The following is a 14041-nucleotide window of genomic DNA, read 5'->3' as shown; positions in this document are numbered from 1 at the left end:
TGTGACAAGAGATGCATAAATGCATTGCTGTCTGTGAAGCCTGGTGCTTGTCTTAAGGGAAAGCACTTGTACACTTGAGTTGTGGCCTGGGCTAAGAACTGCTTCCATTCGACACCACTTTTACATGAAACAAGGACTGGACAACTATGGTTATTTGTCATTAGACATTTGGAAAACATTTTCTCAGTCTCAATGTGGTTTCTTTACATCCTTAATTATAAAATTTCTGTTCAGCTAGACTTGAGATGTTTCTCCAGGTTGACTGGTCTATAACTCAGTTGTAATTTTAATTTTGATGTGTTCACGGGATAAGGGAAGCACAGCATTTATCTACTCCATTATCTTGGATCTCCTCTCACTAATTCAGTTTCAATTCAAAATTGCAACAGAACTTTAAGAAAATTCCAGTGTAGAATTTTGGTGTGGTATTGAAGGAGAATATTCACATGTATCTGAAGAGGCTATGAAAATATTCCCCCTTTTCCAACTTCATATCTGTGTAAAATCAAACTTTCTTCATATACTTCATTCAAAACAAGATTGTGTAGCACTGGGCCCAGAAGCAGAGAGGAGAAACTGAATGCTTTCTATTAAGTTGAAATTTTTCTATTAATTTTGCAAAAATGTAAAACAATGTCATTTTATTTATTTTGGAAAATACGATTATTTTTAACAGTTATAGATGATATCAATTAAATAGCTTATCATAGCTATTTTAAACACACTTAAGATAAATACTTTTAAAATTTCTATTTTAATTTTTAATGTGGCAAATGCTGACGTGTATAACCCACATAAAGACTCTTTATGGTCGTCAATAATTTTGTGAAATTATCAACATGTGAAAGTATACTGAGACAAGAAAAAAAAAATGCTTCAGATGATTCCAGACATCAGTTGCTCCAGTTATGCCATCCATTCAGGTCTTCCCAGCTAAGGCCACAGGTGTCATGGAGCACACAGAGGCCATTCCCACGGTGCCCTTTGTGAACTCCTCACCCACAAAATCCAGGACCATAAAAGAACGATAGTTGCTTTACACCACTCAGTGTGAAGAGGTTTCTTCTACAGCGCTGGATACCTGAAATGCTAGCCTGTTGTCTTTCAGCTTTCTTTCCTACTCCACATTCTTCTTCCATTCCCTGTGTTGCATCTGGCCATGTATGTTGGAAGCTTGGGAGTTTCCTAGATATCACCCTCACCCCAGTTTCCTGGATTTCCCAAGTTAGATAGATTTTACCTGTTTGGTAGCTCATGAAGTCCTTCACTGTTCTCAAATTTCACAGCCAGAAGTTAAATTCAGGCACTTAATATTTCTCACCCTCACGATGGCGATAGCCTTTGAATTGATCTCCGTAGTTCCAGGTGCCCTGCAGTCAGACTGGTACTGTATGTCAAGAAAACTTGTTCAAGAATAAATTTGGCATTATTAGCTTCCTGCTGAAAAAGCCTCAGTGGTTACTCATCACCTTCAGGATAAAGAGTAAACTCTCTAAGGGGACAACTAAAGCTCACATAATCCAACTCCTAACTGCCTGTTTGGCTACATCCCCATCATAACCGCGTCTTCGGCTCCTATCAGTAGCTTCCAGAATAAATCATTATCTCTAAAATCTCTGCACTTGTGTACTCACCTTTCCCTCTGCTATATCCTCTAGACTTTCAAGATCCATGTTAATAATCATCTCTTTTTTGGAAGCAACATATGACTCCAGAAGTATGAATTAGGTTTTCTTCCCTATGTGTTTCTATTACACAGGTGTATACCTGCATTTTTAACATTTATCAGAATGTGCAACTTATACTGTACTGACAGGTCACTTAGAGACAGAATAATGTGCCATCTTTGTATTTTTGAAATTGTGCTATGTGTCATAGTGACAAATATCTGTGGAATGAATAAAGGAATTGTTTTTCATACAATGGGCATTTCCACAAGGACTTGAAAATAATTTAGCTATCTATAGTGAGGATGCTGTATTAAACAAAGATTCTAAGTAAAAGAATTAGAAATTGTCTTTACACAAATCAATAACAAAAAGAAAAACAGGTCATTCACAGTCAAACTAACTGTTATTAATAAAACATCACAGATTCTATTAGTTTTTATGTAAGAGTTGTACTTTGTCTTTTTTACTATTTAATATCTGCTTAATCTAGCATTCCAGAGCTGATTAATCTTTTCTTGCTTTCAAAGATATGAAAGTACATAGTAACAGTTAGCAACTTAATTCTATGCTCAAATAGGCTTTTCAGTACAATATTCATGCTTCAGATATTTATACAGTGTTTTAATTTAGCACAGCACAATTATTCTTTGTATATTGCCAACTGAAAACCTATCAGCTTCTTTAATAAACTTGGTTTTGATTTGTGACGTGGCAAAAATATTAAGTGGAATAAGGGAAGTAGGGAGGGTTTTGATCAGAGAGATGAGATCATCCGGCTCAGGTTTTTAAATGATCCTGCTGGCTGCCATTTTGAGCATAGACTTCAAAGGAGGTGCACGGAATATCTTCCATTTGCACCTCCATATTTATTCTGTCTTTCTCACCCTACTCTGTGCCCCCAGAGGTGACCCATATGAATGGCATCAACTGATTTCCTTTCTTTCAGTTTCTGGATATGGCCAATAATGGAGCACCAGGCACCTTCCAAAGTCTCACCTCACATTCTCCCTTTCGGCTACTGCTGAACACTTAACCTACAGGCTTCGACTCACTTACCTGTAATGCTGCTGGACTGGCCCTCAAACAATAGGGGATGGGATGAGATAGATAAATGCTTTTCCCCATCAGTCTTTGGCTGGCACATCTAAACATCATTCCGTATGTTCTGAGAAGTTCCAAGAAAGATCAAGCCCCAGCCACTTCTGAAGGGAGTCAGTCGGTAATACACACCAGCAGTGACTTTTTGTCTTGACTTAACTTCAGTCTTTCCTGTTACTCCCTTACACTCCCTGTGCCACCTGCTAAATGACCTACCTGCGTGTGAATGATTGTTTCGGTCTTTGCTTTTAGGAAAACCCAGGTGAAGACACTGGTAGGGAGCCACTGATAGGAGGTCTAGAAGAGGAATGAGGTCAAGATGGGGAATTCTCTAGCTTCTCTGCCAGGTCACTGTGGCTTTACTCCTCTCTGCTACAGTAAGAGCAAATACAAAGTAAAAGTAAGAGGCTGAATTCTCCCTGTTGCAAATAAGAGATTCCCTCCCCTCCCTTTTCTTAGAATATTTACTTTAGAAACTTATAATTGTAAGTTCTTTTTCTGCCTCTGAAATGTATGTAAATCTTTTTCAGAGCTAAATAAGCCTCTTACCAGCTTTACAACCCAGGCAGGTCTTTTTCAAGGATCTTCAGCCATTTCTTTGAAATGTAATCAAGGCAGGTAGCACCCCTATCTCAGGGTTTCTATGGGACCCTTGGATCCAAACTTCAGTGTGTACTTCATTCCAAGTTGCAAAACTACTTCCTGTCATAAAGATATGAGAAGTTGAGTTTTCCTTTGTATAAAGCCAGTTAACACAGATGATCACCCGAAGTATCAGATGAATTTAGGATGAACTATGGAAAATGATACGATAATTCCTCTTATTTGAGGACTAGTTATTGTTTATGTTGAGAACATGTATGTGATGGATTGTGTCTTTTCGGCTATAAAAGCATGAGATTTGTTTCTGGTTTTGTATGTGAATTATATTTCTACTTTAGCTATGTTAAATTTGATACGACTATTAGACTTCTTAGTCAAATGCCAGATAAGAGGTTAGATATAAGTTCTGAAGAACAGGTGGTCTTAACCATAGAATTATTGTCATGACACAAGGACAAACCCAGAGCCATTTTCAATTCTTCATTTAATCATAAAGCCCAATTTATATTATTTCGAACATTCTAAGATTCCATTTTCTGAACATACACAAGAACCAAGTATTTCTTAATTCTTTTATTCCTATTCCTTAACCAAGTGATATCACCTTCATTCTTGATTATTAAAATACCAAATTTGGTTGCCTTCTATTTCTTTCTCTTGCCTGAGTGCTCTGGTGAGGACTTCCAACACTATGATAAATAGCAGTGGTGACAGGGGGCTTCCCTGTCTTGTTCCTGATTTTAGAGGAAAACTTCTCTGTTTTTCACCAGTAAGTATGATATTAGCTGAGGGTTTGTTATGTATCGCCTTTATTATGTTGAGGTACTTTCCTTCTATACCCATTTAATGGAGTGTTTCAATCATGTCTTTTATTAGTAATCATACTAGGAAGTAAAGTTTGATTTTTCCATGGTCCACGAGTCACGTGCCTGACTGGCTGTTCTTCCTGAAAGCCCCCATCATGCTCCAACACATACTGTGCCTTCACACACACACATAACTCCAGGGGATGGAGTCACTGTACTGAAATCATCAGATAAGAGAGCCTGACCAATATTATTCCATCGGTTCCCAGCTTTCTGAGACACTTCCTTCTGATGTCTGGGGAAGGTGTGGGGAACAGACGGTTGGGCAACTGTAAGACAACAATGAAGTGATCCATAAATATCAATTATGCCCATTTGTATAATGTGTCATTTAAGGCTGATGTTTCCTTTTTGGAGTTTCTGTTTGGATGATTTATCTATAGTTGTCAGTGGTGTAGTCAGTGTTCTGTTTTCACTCTTGGGATCTTTGGTTTATTCTCAAAACATAGGACAGTTGTCTTTTTAAAATGTGGACAAGATAGTGTTATTCTTTTTATTTTTTTAAAAAAAAACCCTTTTTAAAGCCTGAGTGACATACAAAAGACTGCACATATTTGATGAGTTTGGAGGTAAGTATACATCCTTGAAACCATCACCACAATCTGTGCCATAAACACATCCATACCCATCACCTTCCCTCTTAATTATTGTTACTTTTTATGTGTGATAAGAACACTTAACATAAGATGTACTCTCTTGGCAAATTTTGAAGTATACAATATAGTATAATTAATTACGGACACTATGCTGTACAGTAGATCTCTAGGACTTGTTCATCTTATATAGCTGAAACTTTGTATCCTTTGACTAATATCTCCCAGTTCCTCCTCCCCCACCCCTGGCAACCACATTCTCTGCTTCTATGAGTATAAGTATTTCAGATTCTTCATATAAGTAGTTCCATATAGTGTTTTCCTTCTATGCCTGGCATATTTCATCTAGGTTTACCCATGTTGTTGCAAATGGCAGTTTCAGTCTTATTTAGGGCTGAATAGTACTCCATTGATTATGTACCCCATTTTCTTTATCCTTTCATCCATCAGTGGACATGTGGGTTCCTTCCACATTGTGGCTGTCATGAATAATGCTGCAATGAAAACGGCAGTGCAGATATCACTTCAAGATCCAAATGTCAATTCCTTTGCTTATATAAGCTGAGATGGGATTGCTAGATCATATAGTAGTTTTAGGATGTGTACTGTTTCCCATAGTGGCCATACCAATTTACATTTCCACCAACAGTGCATAAGGGTTCCCTTCTCTGCACATCTTCAACACTTACCCGTTAGTGTTGTCGTTTTTATAACAACCGTCCTAAATGGAGTGAGGTGATGTTTCATTGTGGTTTCGATTTGCATTTCCCTCATGATTAATGATGCTGAGCAACTTTTCATGTACCTGTTGGTCATTTGTATGTCTTTTAAAGAGAAATGTCTATTCAGTTTCAAAAGCAGGGATCCTACAATGTTCCCCAGATATGTGATGATCTGGCTCCAACTTCTCCTACTACTCCCGCTTGCTCACTCTGGTTTGCTCTTACTTATCTCAGCAGCACTCACTGGGGGAGACCTGTTTTGATCACTGTGTTTTAAATTCCTTCTACCCCCATCTTCAGAACAACTTTATGATTCTTCATACATATGCCCTCTTCTAAACTATAATTTCACTAATGATGGTCTTTCTCTTCCCACTAGAATATAAACTTGATGAGGGCAGGAGGTTTTTTTTGTTTTGTTTTGTTTTTTTTTGTCTTCTGTGTTCACTGATGTTTTCCCAGTACTTTGTGCTTAAAGTGTTCAATGAGTATATGTTAGATGAATGAATGAATTAGTGGTTTGAAGACTGAGGATTTTTGTTGTTAAATGTTCTCTTAATAATTTATCCAGTAGCAGTGGCTCTTAACACAAGTGAAATGAGGTACAGCCCCACTTGGCAGTCCTAAGACCCTATGTGAGTAATAATTTGTGAATATGCAATTCAATGGCCGTTCCAAATACAGGCAAAGCACATAGTTACTGTGTAGGCCCGTCTCTCCTCCGTATCACAAATAGTTCTTGAGACACTGCTGGCAGAGCTTACCTTCCTGAAAATTCAACACCACACCTTTGTATGTTTGGATATCATGATTTCCTTCTTTACAGGGTCTTTCAAGAATAGGTGTGACAGTTTCTATAAAGAAGCTTCTGGTACTCAGAGATGAATACCTGGCTTCCAGTCTGTCCAAATTGTTACCACGTATTTCCTTTACGTTCACACACTTCCTAGGAAGCCAGACTACTTAAGTTCATATCCTAACTCCATCACTTAGTAGATGCATGTAATCTTACACAGTTTATTTAACTTCTCTGTGCCTCATTTTCTCATCATGGGCATATTAGTAACTAACTTCATAAAAGAGTCGTTAAAATCAGAATCAATTACTGTAAAGAGATGTGTGGGACATAGAAATTACTTAACCAGTGTGAGCTATTAAATTATTTTTTGTTGCTGTTGTAGTGTCAGGATATCTCTAAAATCAGTTTTGTTACTAACACTGCCAGTGTATATTACTAAAATTATAGTAAAACGGAAGGATTTAAAAAGTGGAGGAAATGGTCAGGAAGACTATGGCAAACACTACTGGTTCACCTGAAACATACGTATAAGTTTGAAACGGAAAGAATCACAGGACATGGTGAAAGCTTCAGTCTTTTGCAGTCTCTTCTATGACCACCTCCAATCTTTGGTTTCCTGCCTGCTTTTTTTCAAATTTAATTCCCTTGCTACAACAAATCTTTACCTTGTGTGTGCGGTAACTATTAAATACAAAAATTGATTGCTGGTGTACGTTCTACTAATGAGCCACAAGAAAATCCTCTCTCTTGTCACTTTTGCACAGCTGACTTCATTCACAAGGCATACATAGACACCTAAAAACAAATCAGTGTCAGTTTTTATTAGTACTTGGCAGTTTTCAGATTACAGTTATCACCACCAGACAGCATATCTGTTGGTGAACAGGGAAGATTGAAAAATGATGAATTTCTGAGAATTGTATTTCAGTTGCACTTTTCGGAGAAGTAAGCCTTGGAGAAAGCACAATCACAGGGGAGGAACCCAGGGTGAGGCAGCAGACTGGAGTCTCAATACCAGACCCACCCATTGCCGGTTATGGGAACCTCATGGAATAGTTAATGGGCCTGAGCTTCCCATTTCCTATCTATAAAATATAGTTGTTTTCTCACGCAATCCAGGCTACCCAGGGCAATAAGAAACCCCATTTTCAATTCAGTAAAAAGCAAAATAGTTTGCTGAGCCTGGAAATTAGGATGTTAAATTCCCAGATACTAGGGAGGGAGTAAAGTGGGTGGAGAGAGGATGGATGCATGGCTTGCAGATCCCATTACATGGACATAAGGGGTCCCCGGGGCTCTGAGTTGTGTGTACGCAGGAGCTGGGGATCCCTGACGTCCAGCATGCTGTGTCTCCTGCTGAGTCCCTGCCTCCTGACCTGCCCCTGTGCTGGTCTGTTCTTTTGCCTTATTCTGTGCGTTTGGGGAGCGTAGGTCACCCTCCTTTGCTAAATATGCTTCCCGTTGACTCCTACTTATTCGCAGACATGGAAGGACTGCAGCCAGCTCTGCTAAGACTGCCCACCTCCCTCTTCTGCTGCAAACTCTCTTGGCTCCACTTAGCAGGGCGCCTGGCAGACTCATAGGCTCTCAATTCAGAATCCGCCTCTCAAAGGAACTGAGGGGAAGTCAGGTGTGCCCACTGGGGCCTTACCATTGGGCTCTGTCCACTTCACTAATATGCATCACCCCATTTTTGGGGAGGGCGTGCTCCTCAGGTTCCCCTCCTGGTGTCCTGACCCCCTCTACAGCAAGATGAGTGTTCCATACTTTCTGTACTCCCTTCATTTCATTAAACACATATCCAAAGATGTCTCCCAATGAACTGCACTTCAGGGTATTCTTTTTGTCCTGGGTATGTGACTCACTTGTCAGTGACAGAAGTGACACTGCAAGACTTCCGAGACTAGGCCAGAAGAAGCCTGGAAGCTACTTCCCTAGGATTTTTGAAAGCCTTCTCAGGGTTTCCATATTGTTATGGATACAAGGGCCAGAAAAAAAAAAAACAAGTGGCACTCAGAGAGTTAGGAGAGTCAGCAGGATCCTTTCCAAAAGACTGAGCCCCTAACAAGGTTTTAAGCAGGTTTTTATGGGTTGGGGACTGCCTTGAGTTGCGGAAGGGGTAGGCGATTGGCTCAGGTTGTGGCTTGGAGGGTGGTTATGTGGAAGTGGGCTGGGGCTTAGGCTGGGGACTTCTCTCCTTGCTCCGGCCACCATCTTAGATCAGTTCCCCGTGGCAAGGAACCATTTTAGCTCATTTATCCATCAATATAAGGAATCTGAATACCTTGGAAATGTCCTGTGAGAAAGCTCACACCAGACATGTTTAGTGGTCACGTGGAGCGAAATGCTCAACCAGCTTCATCTATTCCAGCCACCCTAGATCAGACACCAGACAGGTAGTAGAAGAAGCCTTTAAAATACTCTAGTTTCAGCCATCACTTGATTGCCACCTCAAGGGAGAAGCATAAACTGAGACCATCAGTCCTATAACCTCACAAGATAATTTTTACTCATTGTTGTAAGTCAGTACATTTTGGGGTGATGGGTAATGTCCTACAGCAACAGATGAGAATATATTCTCTTGTGTAAAAGCCAGAGAGGGGAAATTGTGACAGAAGTCTGCTCCTCTCACAGTTTTATCTGCCTCTCTTCTTTTCATATCTCTAGAGCTTGTAAAAATAAGCTTGCACCTCGATCATGGTGGTACTCAAGACTGGAGCTAGGGGATTATTGGTGGTGGTGGGTTTTGCATTATTTTGTTTTACTATTTTTCTCATCCCATCTAAACCTTAATAGTTAACTGGTTTCTCTCCTTTACACCGGTCGTCTCTAAATTGTTTTGATCTAGTATTCTTCCAAATAAAAAATGTTGAGAATTCACATGCAGATGATTTAAGGAAATGCACTCAATGGAAAAAATGGTAACAGAATGGAGAAAGCAGAACAGAAAAGAGAAAGAAGCCAAGCAAAAGTGCCATTTCAGACAGTCTTGTGAGAATAGCTTAAGTCTGCTCCTGCAGAAAACCCTGGAGGGTAAATTGTGTCTCAAGAGTTTGTCCTGGTTTAAGTTGGGGAAGCTGATTTTTTCATAATCCTACTTTGACTAGTCATTGGCTGAGGCCTTCCTGGGGAGGCAGGCTGTGGGAAGATAATCTCCCAGAACGTCTAGCTCCGGTGCCAGCAGGGAAATCTGCAGCAGTAGCAGCTGTGTGAAGAGAGCCAGGGGTGTGCACCATTGAAAGAAAACATAGATGGAAGCTGAGCAATCTGGGCAGTGGGGTGTATTCAAAGCTCTCAAGGTGACTCTATTTGTACAGCCAACGTTGAGAGCCCCTGATTTAGAAGCAAAATCAAAATGCTTAAGTTTAATATGTGCAAAAAAGTATTATCCCTGTGACAACATCTGTCATTACTGCAAAACCATGAACCATGACAAAGTGGTCATTTATTGCTACAGTTTACCTTTCCTCCCCCAAATATTCAGTTTGTGGAAAACGGGGTCTGCTCTCACCAATTTTTCAAAACTTTGAAAAAGGATAGTGCTTAGATTCAAAGTTGAGCGCCCCACCCCACCCCCACGCACCACTACCTCCCTTGTTTCCAGGAGAGACAGCAAGTAGGGCTCCTCCCCATGACGCCTACTGTGCCCACTGCTTGTTCCCTTTACCTGCTCTCACTCTAAAGATTACTGTAATAATTAAATAAGGTCACAGGTAAAGCATCTATCAGGACTTGCAACTCTTAGAATCACCAGGGACCATATTAATGGGTGATTTTTTTTTGAATGTATGTGTAGGTGTAATAAAATATGCCATTTTAACCATTTTTTAAAATATGTACTTCAATAGCATTAATGATATTCACACTGTTGTGCGAATATTATCATTATCTATTTCCACAACATTTTTATAACTCCAAACAAAAACTCTGTAACCATTAAACCAAAACTGCCTATTTCCCGGTTTCCCCATCCTCTGGTAACCTTTTATCCTCCTGTCTCTGATTTGCCCATTCTCGGTGTTTCGTATAAGTGGAATCATACAATATTGGTTCTTTTGTGTGAGTGTTTGTTAGGTCTACACTAGCTGGGAACTTATTTTTCTGGGTTGATACTTTCTGCCTGCTTGATTATCCCAAGTCCCATCAGCCCCTTTTGTTTTCGTTCTCAACAAATGTTCCTTTTCCATGTAATTGTGAATTTAACACTTCACAGTGTTATGTAAAGTAGTATATACTATAAAAATACACATATGAATGCATGTGTAAGTAGAATTCTTCCATCCACTATTTGAAAATATTGCTGTATTATACTATCCATTGTGAAGTGAATTAATTGAAAGCTCCTCGCTTGCAATATCAATTAATGAAATAGCACATTATGCTTAATTTGCATATCTTACTGGTAGCTAAAACATGCCAATTGAGCGATTATCTTAATTAATAGTTGTTCAGTGAACCACACTGTTGCATTTCATAAAGAATTAAGATAGACCACTGACTGTTTAATTCTCTTTAGTTTCGGCAAGTTACAAATCATACTAAATCACATTAAAATAATTACAAAGTTCTATACTCACAAACACACACAAATATATATAAATTTGTTTACTTAAAACAAAAAGTAGATTAGGTTTCAGGCTTTCAGTGAACCTCAATGAACATTTTTTTTGTTCCAATAGAATAATTATGTTTATATATTTTTTTAGTGGCAAACAACAAAATTTATTCTTTTTCTGGCAGATTTACTCAAAATTCAGTCTATTTGTCTACTCTAGAAAATACTAGGTGACTCTTTGCTAAATGAAATTACTGCTTGTTTAAGCATTTAACTATAAAACAGAAAATCGAAACAACACATGGTATACAAAATACAAAAAGAAAAAATATGTATTTTTCCTGAAGGAATGTTCATAGCATATGATCAGATAATAGCCAGATAAAATAGCCCTTTTACTGGCAGTATACTTATTAGTCTTCTGTGGCCATTTTTTTACCAAGTAGTTAGATATGCTGTGGGTACTCTGATTTTTGTAGGAGTAGTTTCAGTGATTTGTTCTGCATCTCTTTGATTGTGAATCTCCATCATCAAAGAAACAGGAGAACACAATTCCTCCTGAGCAGTGTGAGTGTGTCCTCACAGGATTGCCAGCTTGCTGCCTCTATAAAATACCACTGTGATGGAACACTGTGTGGCTTCAAGAGGCAAGATTGACTTTGCTCAGTGACCTCTTATTCATTCAAATGTAGTAATACATATTTATAGTACTTACTCTGTGCCAGGAAATTTGCTAAATCTTTTCCATGCATTATCTCATTTAATCTTACTAACACTTTGAAGGTAGGTCCTATTTTAATCAATTTTATCTTCTTTTTAGCTGACCCTCAGAGACATGAAGTGACTTGTCTGAAATCATACACATATCATTTCTGGGAAGTCATTTAACTGGTGAACAGATGGTTTCCTACGGACATCAGGATAACAGTGCCAGTGGTTATTAAAATGATGGTGCTAATGGTTATTAACTTTTCTGTCATAATTTCTCCACTTCAAAAGATGGTACACTTTTGTGCAATTAATATCTGTATAAATGCACAAACGGTGTTGCAAACCTTTTTTTGTTGTCTAAGAGTGGAAGCAAGGTATGACAGTAGATTGTACTATCTTCTTAAAAATCAATAGTAACAATGTTCATTAGATTAGAACAATCCTCAATAATTAGTTTAACATATTAATGACAGGATATGCCATAATCTTCACACTAAAAAGTATTTTTTTCCAAACATCTGGATTATGCAGTATATAAAATTGTCCTTCAAAATATGTTTATACCTCATAACATTTTCACATAAAATATATTATATAAGGGTTTTCCACCCCAGTGCCATCCCTCTTTTCCAAGTAAAATGTAAATATATCTTTGAGAAAATTGATAGAAATGGAGCCATTTCCAATGGAAATGGAGCCGCCATCCCAGAGGACGGCCCTTTCAGATGCTGTTTGAAGATTTGGAATGTTTGGCTGAACCATTATCATGTTACAAACAGCTGTCTGTAACGCTAATGGGAAAGCAGGCCTCTTGACCATAAGAGTTGATAATCAAGGACGTTGTTTAGAATCAGTAAAGAGCCATGTATGGCAAAAGCATAACTGAGCTTATTAATACCCACAGAAATTCCTTTCTTTGATTCATGTGATTATTTTCTTTCCTTTTCTCATAAAAACCCTGTGCCTTCACCCCCATACTCAGGACATCATTTGCATTTCTGCCTGAATCTGTACCCCCAATATCGCAATTCTTTTTGATTTAAAAAAAAAAAATATACATATATATATATATATATATATATATATATATATATATATATATATATGTATATGGCCTGTTGTGTCTCACTTTGGCTTTTTATTTTTAGGTTAACATCTTTATTGATGTGTTAACCCTGTCTTAGCTCCATCTGCAAAGTTCCGGTCTTCATTCACTGAACAGTGTGACATATGGACTCTTTTATGGTTTGTTTTTTATTAAGTCGCCCTGCTTATGAAGGTCAGACTCGTAGCAAACTCTATCTCCCTTATCTCAGCAATGACTCAGAACACACTCTGATATCAGCCAACCAGGAAGACCTTGGGGAGACAATACTGAGGATGAGGGCATCTGATCAGGGCTGGAGAAAGTGATGAGACAAAGGAGAACATAACTAAAAGACCACTGGCCATCGCTATGGGAAAAATGCATTTGCCAGAACTCTTCGCAAAACAGTACTGTTGTGTGCTTGGAAGGAACACTTTTCAAAGCTGTCTGGGTCCTAGGGTGAAGGGTGGAGGGAGGGGCAGGGAAAAAACACTTCTTCAAAAAGAGTGCTCTTATCTGAATTCTTAGGAGGATGACCTTCTGTAAGTAGGCTAAAAATGGTCTCTGTGTAATGGCCTAAAATAGCCTCCATGTTGTAACCCAAAGTCTGCTGGTGCCAAACTCAAATTCTTACAATCCAGTTGCTTCAAACATAGTCCAAATAAAGGAAGTTTACCTATTTAGAGCCTACCCAGAAACTGCACCCAAATCTGTAACCGTAAATAAGATAAAGACTATAGCAATAAAGGACTCCAAACTGCTGATCCCTGTGGAGCTCTCCACTAGACTCCCCACCTTGCTGCTGCATGACATCACTTAGACACATCAGCTCCTCCCCGAACCTCCTTCTCCCCTGAGAATCCTTGGCCTGTTCCCATTCGGGGTGGGTGCTTTATTGTCTGGGAAAGGTCTTGTGCTAGGAGAGACTTCCACTCTCTTGTAATCCCATCCAAACACTGCCCAGTAAAGCTCGTGTGTTACCACCTCTATCCCCCCATCTCTTCCTTGATCGACCTTGAAATCCTCTAACTTACCACAGATGACTCCTTTAACCTAAAGTGCTTTTATGTTCTCTAGTGGGGAGAAAAATCTTGGGATCAAATTTATAGCCCTCGGGTTCATAATAGAAAATAACCAGACTCCACCAATAGAGAGATCACTTCTCTTCCTCTCCTCCAATGTCCTTTAGTCCCATCACTGAATAAATACTGAACAACAATGTAAAGTCTATTGCTTGGAGGCAGTATCCTCATATTAGGAATTTAATAGGTTCGAGTGCTATGGTGACAGAGGACATGTAGCAAGTCGTCCTGTACAGTGAACAGGAAACGTGAGGG

The sequence above is a fragment of the Rhinolophus hipposideros genome (genome assembly GCF_964194185.1).
Source record: "Rhinolophus hipposideros genome assembly, chromosome: 18".
Classification (NCBI taxonomy): domain Eukaryota; kingdom Metazoa; phylum Chordata; class Mammalia; order Chiroptera; family Rhinolophidae; genus Rhinolophus; species Rhinolophus hipposideros.
The sequence above is the reverse complement of the archived record's forward strand: the minus strand, read 5'-3'. Positions refer to the sequence as shown.